Source organism: Mustelus asterias, unplaced genomic scaffold (genome assembly GCF_964213995.1).
Source record: "Mustelus asterias unplaced genomic scaffold, sMusAst1.hap1.1 HAP1_SCAFFOLD_178, whole genome shotgun sequence".
NCBI lineage: Eukaryota > Metazoa > Chordata > Chondrichthyes > Carcharhiniformes > Triakidae > Mustelus > Mustelus asterias.
Window position 1 is genome coordinate 387,745 of NW_027590179.1, and position 12,609 is coordinate 400,353.

The following is a 12,609-nucleotide window of genomic DNA, read 5'->3' on the forward strand; positions in this document are numbered from 1 at the left end:
ATAACTCAGTTTGGGTGTGGTTGAATGGAATATATCAATCTGGAATCTGGGTTCATTCCAGTGAAAGTCTGGAATGCGTCATTGGGATGAATAAGTTTATCACTTTCTCTGGGAGTCCATTGTTAGAGGGGGTTAGAGTCATAGAGGTTTACAGCATGGAAACAGGCCCCTCGGCCCAACCTGTCCATGCCACCCTTTTTTATAGCCCTAAGCTTGTTGCAATTGGCCCATATCCCTCTGTACCCATCGTACCCATGTAACTGTCTAAATGCTTTTGAAAGACAAAATTGTATCCACCTCTACTACTACCTCTGGCAGCTCGTTCCAGACACTCACCACCCTCTGTGTGAAAAAATTGCCCTTCTGGACCCTTTTGTATTTCTCCCCTCTCACCTTAAACCTATGCCCTCTAGTTTTAGACTGCCCTACCTTTGGGAAAAGATATTGACTATCTAGCTGATCTATGCCCCTCATTATTTTATAGACCTCTATAAGATCACCCCTCAGTCTTCTACGCTCCAGAGAAAAAAGTCCCAGTTTATCCTGCCTCTCCTCATAACTCAAACCATCAAGTCCCGGTAACATCCGAGTAAATCTTTTCTGACTCTTTCCAGTTTAATAATATCCTTTCTATAATAGGGTGACCAGAACTGTACACAGTATTCCAAGTGTGGCTTTACCAATTTCTTGTACAACTTCAACAAGACGTCCCAACTCCTGTATTCAATGTTTTGACCAATGAAACCAAGCATGCTGAATGCCTTCTTCACCACTCTGTCCACCTGTGACTCCACTTTCAAGGAGCTATGAACCTGTACTTCTAGATCTCTTTGTTCTGTAACTTTCCCCAACACCCTACCATTAACTGAGTAAGTCCTGCCCTGGTTCAATCTACCAAAATGCATCACCTTGCATTTATCTAAATTAAACTCCATCTGCCATTCATCAGCCCACTGGCCCAATTGATCAAGATTCTGTTACAATCCGAGATAACCTTCTTCACTGTCCATGATGCCACCAATCTTGATGTCATCTGCAAACTTACTAACCATGCCTCCTAAATTCTCATCCACATCATTAATATAAATGATAAATAACAGTGGACGCAACACCAATCCTTGAGGCACACCGCTGGTCACAGGCCTCCAGTTTGAAAAACAACTCTCTAAAACCACTCTCTGGCTTCTGTCATCAAGCCAATTTTGTATCCGTTTAGCTACCTCACCCTGGGTTCAGGACAACCTGGGACTAAAAAGACTAATCGATCAGAATAGATAAATTTAAAGTGAATATATAATAGGAGAATCACAAAGAACTTGGAGTTACAAATGTACTGTTTGCAGAGAAATACATATAACCACTGTTAGAGAATGTAAACGTATTTTTAAAAACATTATATTCTGTATTAAAATCATACACTTTGACTATGACACTCTGAGGCATGATGGTATATAACTATGTAAGAAGAACCACATTCTTTGAAAACAATAGCTACTGAGCGAAGCAAAAATAAACTCGCATCAGTGTGGGCTCCAGTCAATACAAGCTTCCCAGACAATTGAATGAATGAGAGCATACAGTTTCCTGTTAAAGAGTTTCCAGGACAGTTTTCTGATAAGGAGTTGCTCAGAGAGAGTGGAAATAACCTTTGAACTCTATGGACCGATGTATTCTCAAGCTGCTGGAGAGTGAAATGTCGTTGGCCAAGGTAAATGATCTACACTAATAATGATTGGCTCACATCTGGCTGGGTAAGCAGAGTGGGTACGCAAATGATTTTTGAAAGTTGCATACTTTTGGCAGCAATGTAATTTAGAATAGTTTGGGCTGCCCCAAGTTATTCTCCTAAGCCCCTGGACCAGGCATAGGCACTAAAGTAGGTTTCCAACCAGAATTACTGTCCCCATGAGTTCTTTGTATTAGCTGAGTTGTAAATCAGTGAAAGCCAGCATAATACTTGGTCTCTGAAACGCTCGAACATCCATGAACTTTGTTTCAAATAAATCATAGAAAACCCTACAGTACAGAAAGAGGCCATTCGGCCCATCGAGTCTGCACCGACCACAATCCCACCCAGGCCCTATCCCCATATCCCTACATATTTACCCACTAATCCCTCTAATTTACGCATCCCAGGACACTAAGGGCAATTTTTTTGGCATGGCCAATCAACCTAACCCGCACATCTTTGGACTGTGGGAGGAAACCAGAGCACCCGGAGGAAACCCACGCAGACACGAGGAGAATGTGCAAACTCCACACAGACAGTGACCCAAGCCGGGAATCGAACCCAGGTCCCTGGAGCTGTGAAGCAGCAGTGCTAACCACTGTGCTACCCTGCCGCTCTTAAATCTACATTTGAAAGCCCGGCCACTACATGAAATACCAGCAGCAAAACAGGAGGAGATAAGAAAGACAGACACTCATTTTGATCTTTTCATCAACATATCTGAGAGTTAAGAATGTGTGACATGATTTTGGGATACCGGAGTGAGTGTGCAGATGTGATTTGTTACATGTGAAAAATAACAAGCCTAAATTCATGGTGAGATGGAGTGAAGAGCGGGTCCCAAACACACACAGCTACTTGAGACACAGCAGGAGATTAAATGGTTAATGTGGCCAGGGGATTGAGACAACATTGTGACATCATCAAGGCATTGACACACACTCCAGAGAGAAACTGAGTTCAAAACAATCAGGGTCCAATTAAACACACTGCACATGATCACAAAGTGAGGGAAATTAAAATAAAATGGATAATATAATGGATTGGGACAATTAAGGGCTTGGGAGAAATAATACTGAGTAAGAACTGTCCACAAGTTGGATAGGGGTAAAGAGAGCTGGAGAATCTTTTACATTTTTTATGGACTCGCAACGCAGAACTGACAGCGCTCCTACAGGAGTAGGAAAGATCGAGTAGATGTGACCCCAGGCGGGACAGGAACAGAACTGGAAAATAACGGAGTGGAATTGAAATTGTCTAAATGACTGGACTAACAATGTGTGGAATGTACAGACTGGGGAACAATGGGTGGGGGCGGGGCTCCCGGGTCCGCGCGCCTGAACCCGGAGACGTCACCGCGGAGCAGAGTGATTGCTATTGGCTGATTCAGGCAGGGCTCCATTGTGCCATCACAATGACTCAGAGGGGCGTACCCAGCACACAGTGTCCCATTGGCAGCAATATCACTGGTTACAGAAGCAGCACACTGCGGATTGGACACCAGCTCAGCGCGGCTGGCGGTCAAAGCCCCCCCCACCCCCACGTGGGCTCGGGTTCCGCCCCCTCATTGTCTACATGCGGCAGATTGACCAATGGCAACGCGTGGAGGACCGGATGGGCGCTGGTCCTCCAGCCAATCAGAGTCCGGCCCCTGTGTCAATGACCGCGCGGAGCTTCCTGTGGACATGAATGTGGGGGTTCGATCAGTAAGTTTGCTGATGATACAAAAATTGGTGATGTGGTAAATAGCGAGGAGGAAAACCTTAGATTACAGGATGATGTGGACGAGCTGGTTAGATGGGCAGAACAGTGGCAAATGTAATTTAACCCTGAAATGTCTGAGGTGATGCATTTTGGAAGGACTAACAAGGCAAGGGAACAGATAATGAACAATAGGACGCCAGGAAGTACAGAGGACCAGAGGGACCTTGGGGTGCATGTCCATAGGACCCTGAAGACAGCAGGACAGATTGATAAACTGGTTAAGAAGGGATATGGGATACTTGTCTTTTTTAGCCAAGGCATCAAATATTACAGCAGGCAGGTTATGATTGAGTGTATAAAATGCTGGAGTACTGTCTGCAGTTCGGGTCGCCACACTTTAGGAAGGATGTGATTGCACTGGAGAAGGTGCAGAGGAGATTCACCAGGATGCTGCCTGGGCTGGAACGTGTCAGTCATGAAGAGAGGCTAGTTAGGCTCGAATTGGTCTCCCTAAAGCAGAGAAGGCTGAGGGGGGGCCTGATTGAGATGTACAAAAATATGAACGCTCAGTTCACTGACCTTTAGTAGCTGGGTCAATATCCAGGGACATAGATTTAAGTGAGGGGCAGGAGAGTTAGAGGGGATTTATGGGAAACAATTTTCACCCAGAGGGTGGTGGGAATCGGGAACTCACTGCCTGATGGGGGGGGGGGGGGGGGGCAGGGGGAGGTGGGAACGCTCAACATTAAGAAGCATTTAGATAAGTATTTGAAATGTCATAACATATAAGGCTGCTCCTGACCAAGTGGTGAAAGGTGGGATTAGAACAGATTGGTGCTTGAGAGCTGGCACAAATACGATGGGTCAAAGGGCCTCTTGCTGTGTTTTAAAACTCTGAGGACAGAATTATGACAGTGTGGTTATGTGTTAAATATTGGATGGTTCTATAATAAAGTACATTTATTATTATTTCTTGTCTTGTAATATAGTACTGTAGCTATGTTATATATTTCCAGTCAGAGCCATTATAGCACAGGGGGAGTCCATTGGACAATTCAAGGCCCTGCTGACTCTCTGTCGAGCAATTCTGTCAGTCTGGAGAGGGTCCCATTCTGTACTCCTGCAGCACCCATCCAATCTCATTGAGAAATTACTGACCATCTCTGCTTGACTACCCTCACAGGCAGCAAGTTCAGGAGCATGACTAATCACAACCCCCATATCTTAACCAACTTACAGATTTAGGGGAATGAGTGGGGAAAGAATGTTCTATTGAAACTAGAATTATCTGTTCTGAATTTTGATCCTGTAGTGACTGTGATGTCTGCTGCAAACTCCTTTTATAGGATATCAGAAGGTTAGGATCCATTGACAGAATCCCAAACCATACGCCACGTCAAGATTTGACAGTCGCTCAATTCATCTGGACCTGAATACCATCGGCCTTTGCATCTAGAAGGAGAAATGTTTCTCTATTCTGTCTGCTTCAGAAGGCGTTAAATGTCAGTGTGACTGGAAAAGCACCAACGCACACACACACCTGAGTGAGAGTGTTCCAGTGCACTGACTGTGGAAAGAGCTTTAACCAGTTATATAGCCTGAAAATACATCACAGCTTTCACAGTGGGCAGAGACTGTACCCGTGTTCTGTGTGAGATTTAACTGATTGTTTAACCTGGAGAGTCACAAGGACACCCGCACCATGGAGAAACCGTGGAAATGTGGGGACTGTGGGAAGGGATTCAGATTCCCATCTCGGCTGGAAATTCATCGACGTATTCACACTGAGGAGTGGCCATTCACCTGCTCTGTGTGTGGCATGGGATTCACTTATTTCTCCAAGCTGTTGAACCACAAAGTCACTCACACCAATGAGAGACCCTTTAAATGCTCCGACTGTGGGAGCAGCTTCAAAAGGTCGCAGGAACTGCTGAGACACAAGCGAATTCACACTGAGGAGAAACCGTTCAGCTGCTCTCACTGCTCAAAGAGATTTAGATCAACATCCAACCTGCAGGAACACCAGCGAGTTCACACCAGTGAGTTCACACCAGTGAGAGACCCTTTAAATGCTCTGACTGTGGGAGTGAATTCAAAAGGTCTCAGGATCTGAGGGACCACCAGCACATTCACACCGAGGAGAGACCGTTCAGCTGCTCTCACTGCACAAAGAGGTTTCGAACGTCATCCCACCTGCAGAGACACCAGCGAGTTCACACTGGGGAGAAACCATTCACCTGCTCTGTGTGTGGGAAAGGATTCACTGATTCATTCAACCTGCGGGAACACCAGCGAACTCACATTGGGGAGAGGCCATTTATCTGCTGTGTGTGTGGAAAGGGATTCACCCGGGCATCCAGCCTGCTGACACACCAGCGGGTTCACACCGGGGAGGGGCTGTTTACCTGCTCTCACTGTGGGAAGGGATTCACTCAGTTATCCAGACTGCAGGTACACGTTCGAGTTCACACTGGGGAGAGACCATTCACCTGCTCTGTATGTGGAAAGGGATTCACTCAGTCAACATCCCTGCAGAGACACCAGCGAATTCACAAGTGATGACAGGGGTTGGATTCTGCTGTTATTGCTGCTGTTAATCACATCCAGGACTGAACCATGTTCATTCTGACAGTGGGGGAAGTGGGAGGGTCGGAGGGTTTCTTTCTGCTGGACTGGCCGGTCTCACGACTTTGCTTCCAATGGGCTGATGCTCTTTGAGCCTGGGAGAGCACATTTCCACTGAAATGATCCACAAAAGCTGATGAAGGACATTTATTTTATCCTGGATAGTAAATAGTGTTTTTCCTACCACTACAGGTAGATCAAAAATAAATACAGAAAGAACTGGAAAAACACAGCCGGTCTGGCAGCATCTGTGGAGAGAGAAACAGAGTTAATGTTTCACGTCCAATGTAACTCTATCTCCGAACGAAAGAGAGGGAGAAATGTGATGGGTTTGATGCTGCTGAGAAAGGGGGGAGGGTCAGGTAGAACAAAAGGGAAAGTCAGGGATTGGTTAGAGGGCGGGTGAGATTAAATGACAAAAATATCCCGGAACCCAAGGCAAAGGGAGAGGTAATGGTTGTGGTAAAGAAACAAAGCATTGGTCCAGAGTAAGTGTTAATGGCAGAATAAAGGACAGCTCTGTCTGGAAGCAGAAAACATGAAAACAAGATACAGACTGGCACTCGGCAAAATACAACAAATCAAATTGGAGGAGAGAGTTCAGGGTGTGAAGTTGTTGAACTCAATGTTGAGTCCAGAAGGCTGTAAAGTGCCTCATCGGAAGATGAGGGGCTGTTTGTCCAGCTTGTGTTGGGCTTCTCCGGAACATTGCAGCAGGCCGAGGACAGAAATGTGAGTGTGAGAGCAAGGTGGTGAATTCTAATGGCAAGCAAGCGGAAGGTCAGGGTCATGCTTGTGGACTGAGCGGAGGTGTTCCACAAAGAGGGCAGGGAACAGGCTACAGATGAATTCAAGAGAAACCATTTGTGTCCAGAACATTGTGAAGATCCTTTTACTCTGGTTGTCTTTGATCCTCAAGTCATTTTCTGTTTGTTTTAACCATGTTCTGTTTCATTAATAGACTTTTATCAGTAAAAATATTTGATTTTTCTGGACTTTTCCTGATGAGATTGATGCACTTTAGGGAAAGTGGGTGAGAGGTGTGGGCAGGTTCTTTAACAGAAAGTGAGTCCCTCTAAGGTAATTGGCAAAGGAGCCAGAGGGGGAGATGAGATTTTATTTTTTGACACAGTGAGTTGTTCTGATCTGCCTGAAAGCAGATTCAATAGTTTCCAAAGGGTAAAGACTTGAGTGGGAAGAATTTGGGGAAAGAACAGTGCAGTTGGATGAATCAGAGAGTTCTTTCAAAGAGATAGCAGGAGGACGATGGGCTGAATGGACTCCTCCTGCAGCCTGTCAATCTCATCCAGCTTTTGTGCGTGTTAAAAGGGGCAGATTTCATTGCAGCCTCTTCCCTGTATATGTATTCAAAGAGACGAGTTTCTCTTTAGCTCTGAGTGACCGATATAACAATTGGTTGGAGGCCCATTTCTCACTCAGTCCTCCAGCACCTTCCTGTCTCTCGATTACTGCAACATACATTGCAGTTTTCCAACTGGGGCGCAGGCCTCATTATTCTCAGCTAAATTCAGCCCTCAGCTCCGTCGCCTGGCTGTCATTGACACAAGCAATAGAGAGACAGAAAGGTGCCCCAGGCTCAAATGGGAAGTCAAAACACAGGGCTTTGAATGAATTATTAGGATCTCTGTAATGATCAATAATTTAAAGAAATGAATTCTAAACTCAATGAGTAAATCAAAGAATCACATGACAAAACTTCAAGTTTTATGACTTCTACTCCAACAAACTGGAAGCAACAATGACTAAACACTTTTTTGTCGGGAACATAACCCTTAAACTGTAAAATTGAACTTTGTCCTTTTACTCTTAACACCATCAAATGTCGCACTCAATGGTTATATTTTATTCCATCTTGGAATGTTGACACTCAATTCTCCAAGAATGAGTCCAAGGTGATTTTTCACTCCCCAAGAGTTTATTTCCATTGTTTTCCTTTTCCAGTCGGGCAACCTTTTAATCCCAGAACTGTCCTTCACAGTGATGGTTCTCCTGGACATTTTCCCACTAACACAAGCAAGGCGAATCTTCCAGCCTTGTTTCACAATTCTCAGAAATCTGTGACCAACATTCGACATCGGAGCAGAAGTTGGCCATTTGGCCCTTTGAGTCTGCTCCAACATTTATTTACATCATGGCTGATCTGTTTGTGTTGTGTTGTGGGAAATTTACCACTTCAGAGTCAGACTTGGAGGTTAGAACATAGAACATAGAACATTACAGCGCAGAACAGGCCCTTCGGCCCACGATGTTGCACCGACCAGTTAAAAAAAAACTGTGACCCTCCAACCTAAACCAATTTCTTTTCGTCCATGAACCTATCTACGGATCTCTTAAACGCCCCCAAACTAGGCGCATTTACTACTGATGCTGGCAGGGCATTCCAATCCCTCACCACCCTCTGGGTAAAGAACCTACCCCTGACATCGGTTCTATAACTACCCCCCCTCAATTTAAAGCCATGCCCCCTCGTGCTGGATTTCTCCATCAGAGGAAAAAGGCTATCACTATCCACCCTATCTAAACCTCTAATCATCTTATATGTTTCAATAAGATCCCCTCTTAGCCGCCGCCTTTCCAGCGAAAACAATCCCAAATCCCTCAGCCTCTCCTCATAGGATCTCCCCTCCATACCAGGCAACATCCTGGTAAACCTCCTCTGCACCCTCTCCAAAGCCTCCACATCCTTCCTGTAATGTGGGGACCAGAACTGCACACAGTACTCCAAGTGCGGCCGCACCAGAGTTGTGTACAGTTGCAACATAACGCTACGACTCCTAAATTCAATCCCCCTACCAATAAACGCCAAGACACCATATGCCTTCTTAACAACCTTATCTACTTGATTCCCAACTTTCAGGGATCTATGCACACATACACCTAGATCCCTCTGCTCCTCCACACTATTCAAAGTCCTCCCGTTAGCCCTATACTCAACACATCTGTTATTCCTACCAAAGTGAATTACCTCACACTTCTCCGCATTAAACTCCATCCGCCACCTCTCGGCCCAACTTTGCAACCTGTCTAAGTCTTCCTGCAGACTACGACACCCTTCCTCACTGTCTACCACACCACCGACTTTGGTGTCATCAGCAAATTTGCTAATCCACCCAACTATACCCTCATCCAGATCATTAATAAATATTACAAACAGCAGTGGCCCCAAAACAGATCCCTGAGGTACACCACTTGTAACCGCACTCCATGATGAATATTTACTATCAACCACCACCCTCTGTTTCCTATCCGCTAGCCAATTCCTGATCCAATTTCCTAGATCACCCCCAATCCCATACATCTGCATTTTCTGCAGAAGCCTACCATGGTGAACCTTATCAAACGCCTTACTAAAATCCATATATACCACGTCCACTGCCTTGCCCCCATCCACCTCCTTGGTCACTTTCTCAAAAAACTCAATAAGGTTAGTAAGGCACGACCTACCTGCCACAAAACCATGCTGACTATCACCTATCAATTCATTACTCTCCAAATAACTATAAATCCTATCCCTTATAATTACCACCTGCAGTATTACCAATCAGGAAATTCACCAGCTCTTACTACTTGTCAGTAGGCAGATTGAAAGAGTTAACAAGCTGATCATCAACATGTGCAATCGGAAAAGGATTACACCTTCTGTAGCTATAAGATTCAGAAGTGGGATTGGAACCCCAAGCTTCTGGTCCAGAAGACATCGTTCTGTGTCGGTGCTTCCATTATCACATAGAGCCTCTTGTCCTAAATAAAATGTGGTTTTTGGTGGTGTCGCGATACAGAGATATTTCCTGTAACTCCAGCCGTCACCTGTAACAGCGTGAACTGATGGATCTGCAAGATTTGTCACAGATGCCATGGAGCGCCATCTAGTGGAATCTTGTCTGTGAAGCAGCAATTATCAATATGTTCCCCAATATTGCTGCATGATATTGCTGTATTATTATTAAAGCAGTTCATTTTAGGTTTTATTACTTTGATATTATTTCTGCATATGATGTGTTTTTCACAAAATTTGCTGTTTATGATTGATCTGAGAACATTTATCACAGTTTCTGACGCGCCTACTTGGATCGCACAGTACGTGTTCATTTGGATAAATAGATGAATTGAACAAGGTCACAACTCCACATGTGGCAATTTTGTACTGTTCATTTCGGAAGAATGGAAGTTTCGAAAGTTCCTTAACCATCAAAGAAGAATGCCGACCAAATATCAAAATGCCAATTTACCAAAGAGCGATCATTTTTTTCCACAGTGGTTTACATTCTTAGAAATAACAGCGACCAGATGGACTAACCGGGTTTCTATTCAACCATTTCCAAACTTCCTTGATTGGGAACAATTCTGTCAGACCATTTCTGGACACTTCCTCCCCTGGTGCAAAGGACTCAATTGCCGAAGTGTCTACTCAGGATTATCACCTCTCCACTCTGCCTCATCTCGCTCGGTCTCTCCTGTCTTTGATCTTAACCAGAAACGGAAGAAGATTCAGGAAACCGAACCAAGTGCTTGAACTGTCTTCTCAGCAATGGTGTCTGCAGACTTATTCATATAGAACAGTACAGCACAGAACAGGCCCTTCGGCCCACGATGTTGTGCCGAGCTTTATCTGAAACCAAGATGAAGCTATCCCACTCCCTATCATCCTGGTGTGCTCCATGTGCCTATCCAATAACGGCTCAAATGTTCCTAAAGTGTCTGACTCCACTATCACTGCAGGCAGTCCATTCCACACCCCAACCACTCTCTGCATAAAGAACCTACCTCTGATATCCTTCCTGTATCCCCCACCACGAAACCTATAGTTATGCCCCCTTGTAATACCTCCATCCACCCGAGGAAATAGTCTTTGAACGTTCACTCTATCTATCCCCTTCATCACTTTATAAACCTCTATTAAGTCTCCCCTCAGCCTCCTCCGCTCCAGAGAGAACAGCCGTAGCTCCCTCAACCTTTCCTCATAAGACCTACCCTCCAAAACAGGCAGCATCCTGGTAAATCTCCTCTGCACTCTTTCCAGCGCTTCCACATCCTTCTTATAGTGAGGTGACCAGAACTGCACACAATATTCCAAATGTGGTCTCACCAAGGTCCTGTACAATTGCAGCATAACCCCACAGCTCTTAAACTCCAACCCCCTGTTAATATAAGCTAACACACTCTAGGCCTTCTTCACAACTCTATCCACTTGAGTGGCAACCTTTAGAAATCTGTGGATATGGACCCCAAGATCTCTCTGTTCCTCCACAGTCTTCAGAACCCTACCTTTGACCCTGTAATCCACATTTAAATTAGTCCTACCAAAATGAATCACCTCACATTTATCAGGGTTAAACTCCATTTGCCATTTTTCAGCCCAGCTTTGCATCCTATCTATGTCTGTTTGCAGCCTACAACAGTCCTCCACCTCATCCACTACTCCACCAATCTTGGTGTCATCAGCAAATTTACTGATCCACCCTTCAGCCCCCTCCTCTAAGTCATTAATAAAAATCACAAAGAGCAGAGGACCAAGCACTGATCCCTGCGGCACTCCGCTAGCAACCTGCCTCCAATCCGAAAATTTTCCATCGACCACCACCCTCTGTCTTCGATCAGACAGCCAGTTACCAATCCAATCGTCCAACTTTCCCTCTATCCCACACCTCCTCACTTTCATCATAAGCCGACCATGGGGGACCTTATCAAACGCCTTACTAAAATCCATGTATATGACATCAACTGCCCTACCTTCATCAACACACTGAGTTACCTCCTCAAAAAAATTCAATCAAATTTGTGAGGCACGACTTGCCCTTCACGAATCCGTGCTGACTATCCCGGATTAATCCGCATCTTTCTAAATGGTCGTAAATCCCATCCCTAAATACCTTTTCCATCAATTTACCAACCACCGAAGTAAGACTAACCGGTCTATAATTACCAGGGTCATTTCTATTCCCTTTCTTAAACAGAGGAACAACATTCGCCATTTTCCAGTCCTCTGGCACCATCCCCGTGGACAGCGAGGCCCCAAAGATCAAAGCCAAAGCCTCTGCAATATCATCCCTTGCCTCCCAAAGAACCCTAGGATACATTTGATCAGGCCCAGGGGACTTATCGACCTTCAGTTTATTCAAAACTGCCAGGACATTCTCCCTCCGAACATCTATTTCCTCCAGCCTATTAGCCTGTAACACGTTCTCTTCCTCAAAAGCACGGCCCCTCTCCTTGGTGAACACTGAAGGAAGGTATTCATTCATCACCTCGCCTATCCCTACTGACTCCATACACAAGTTCCCACTACTGTCCTTGACCGTCCCTAATCTCACCCTGGTCATTCTTTTATTCCTCACATAAGAGTAAAAAGCCTTGGGTTTGTCCTTGATCCGACCCGCCAAGGACTTCTCGTGTCCCCTCCTAGCTCTCCTAAGCCCCTTTTTCAGCTCATTCCTTGCTAACTTGTAACCCTCAATCGAGCCACCTGAACCTTGTTTCCTCATCCCTACATAAGCTTCCCTCTTCCTTTTCACAAGACATTCCACCTCTTT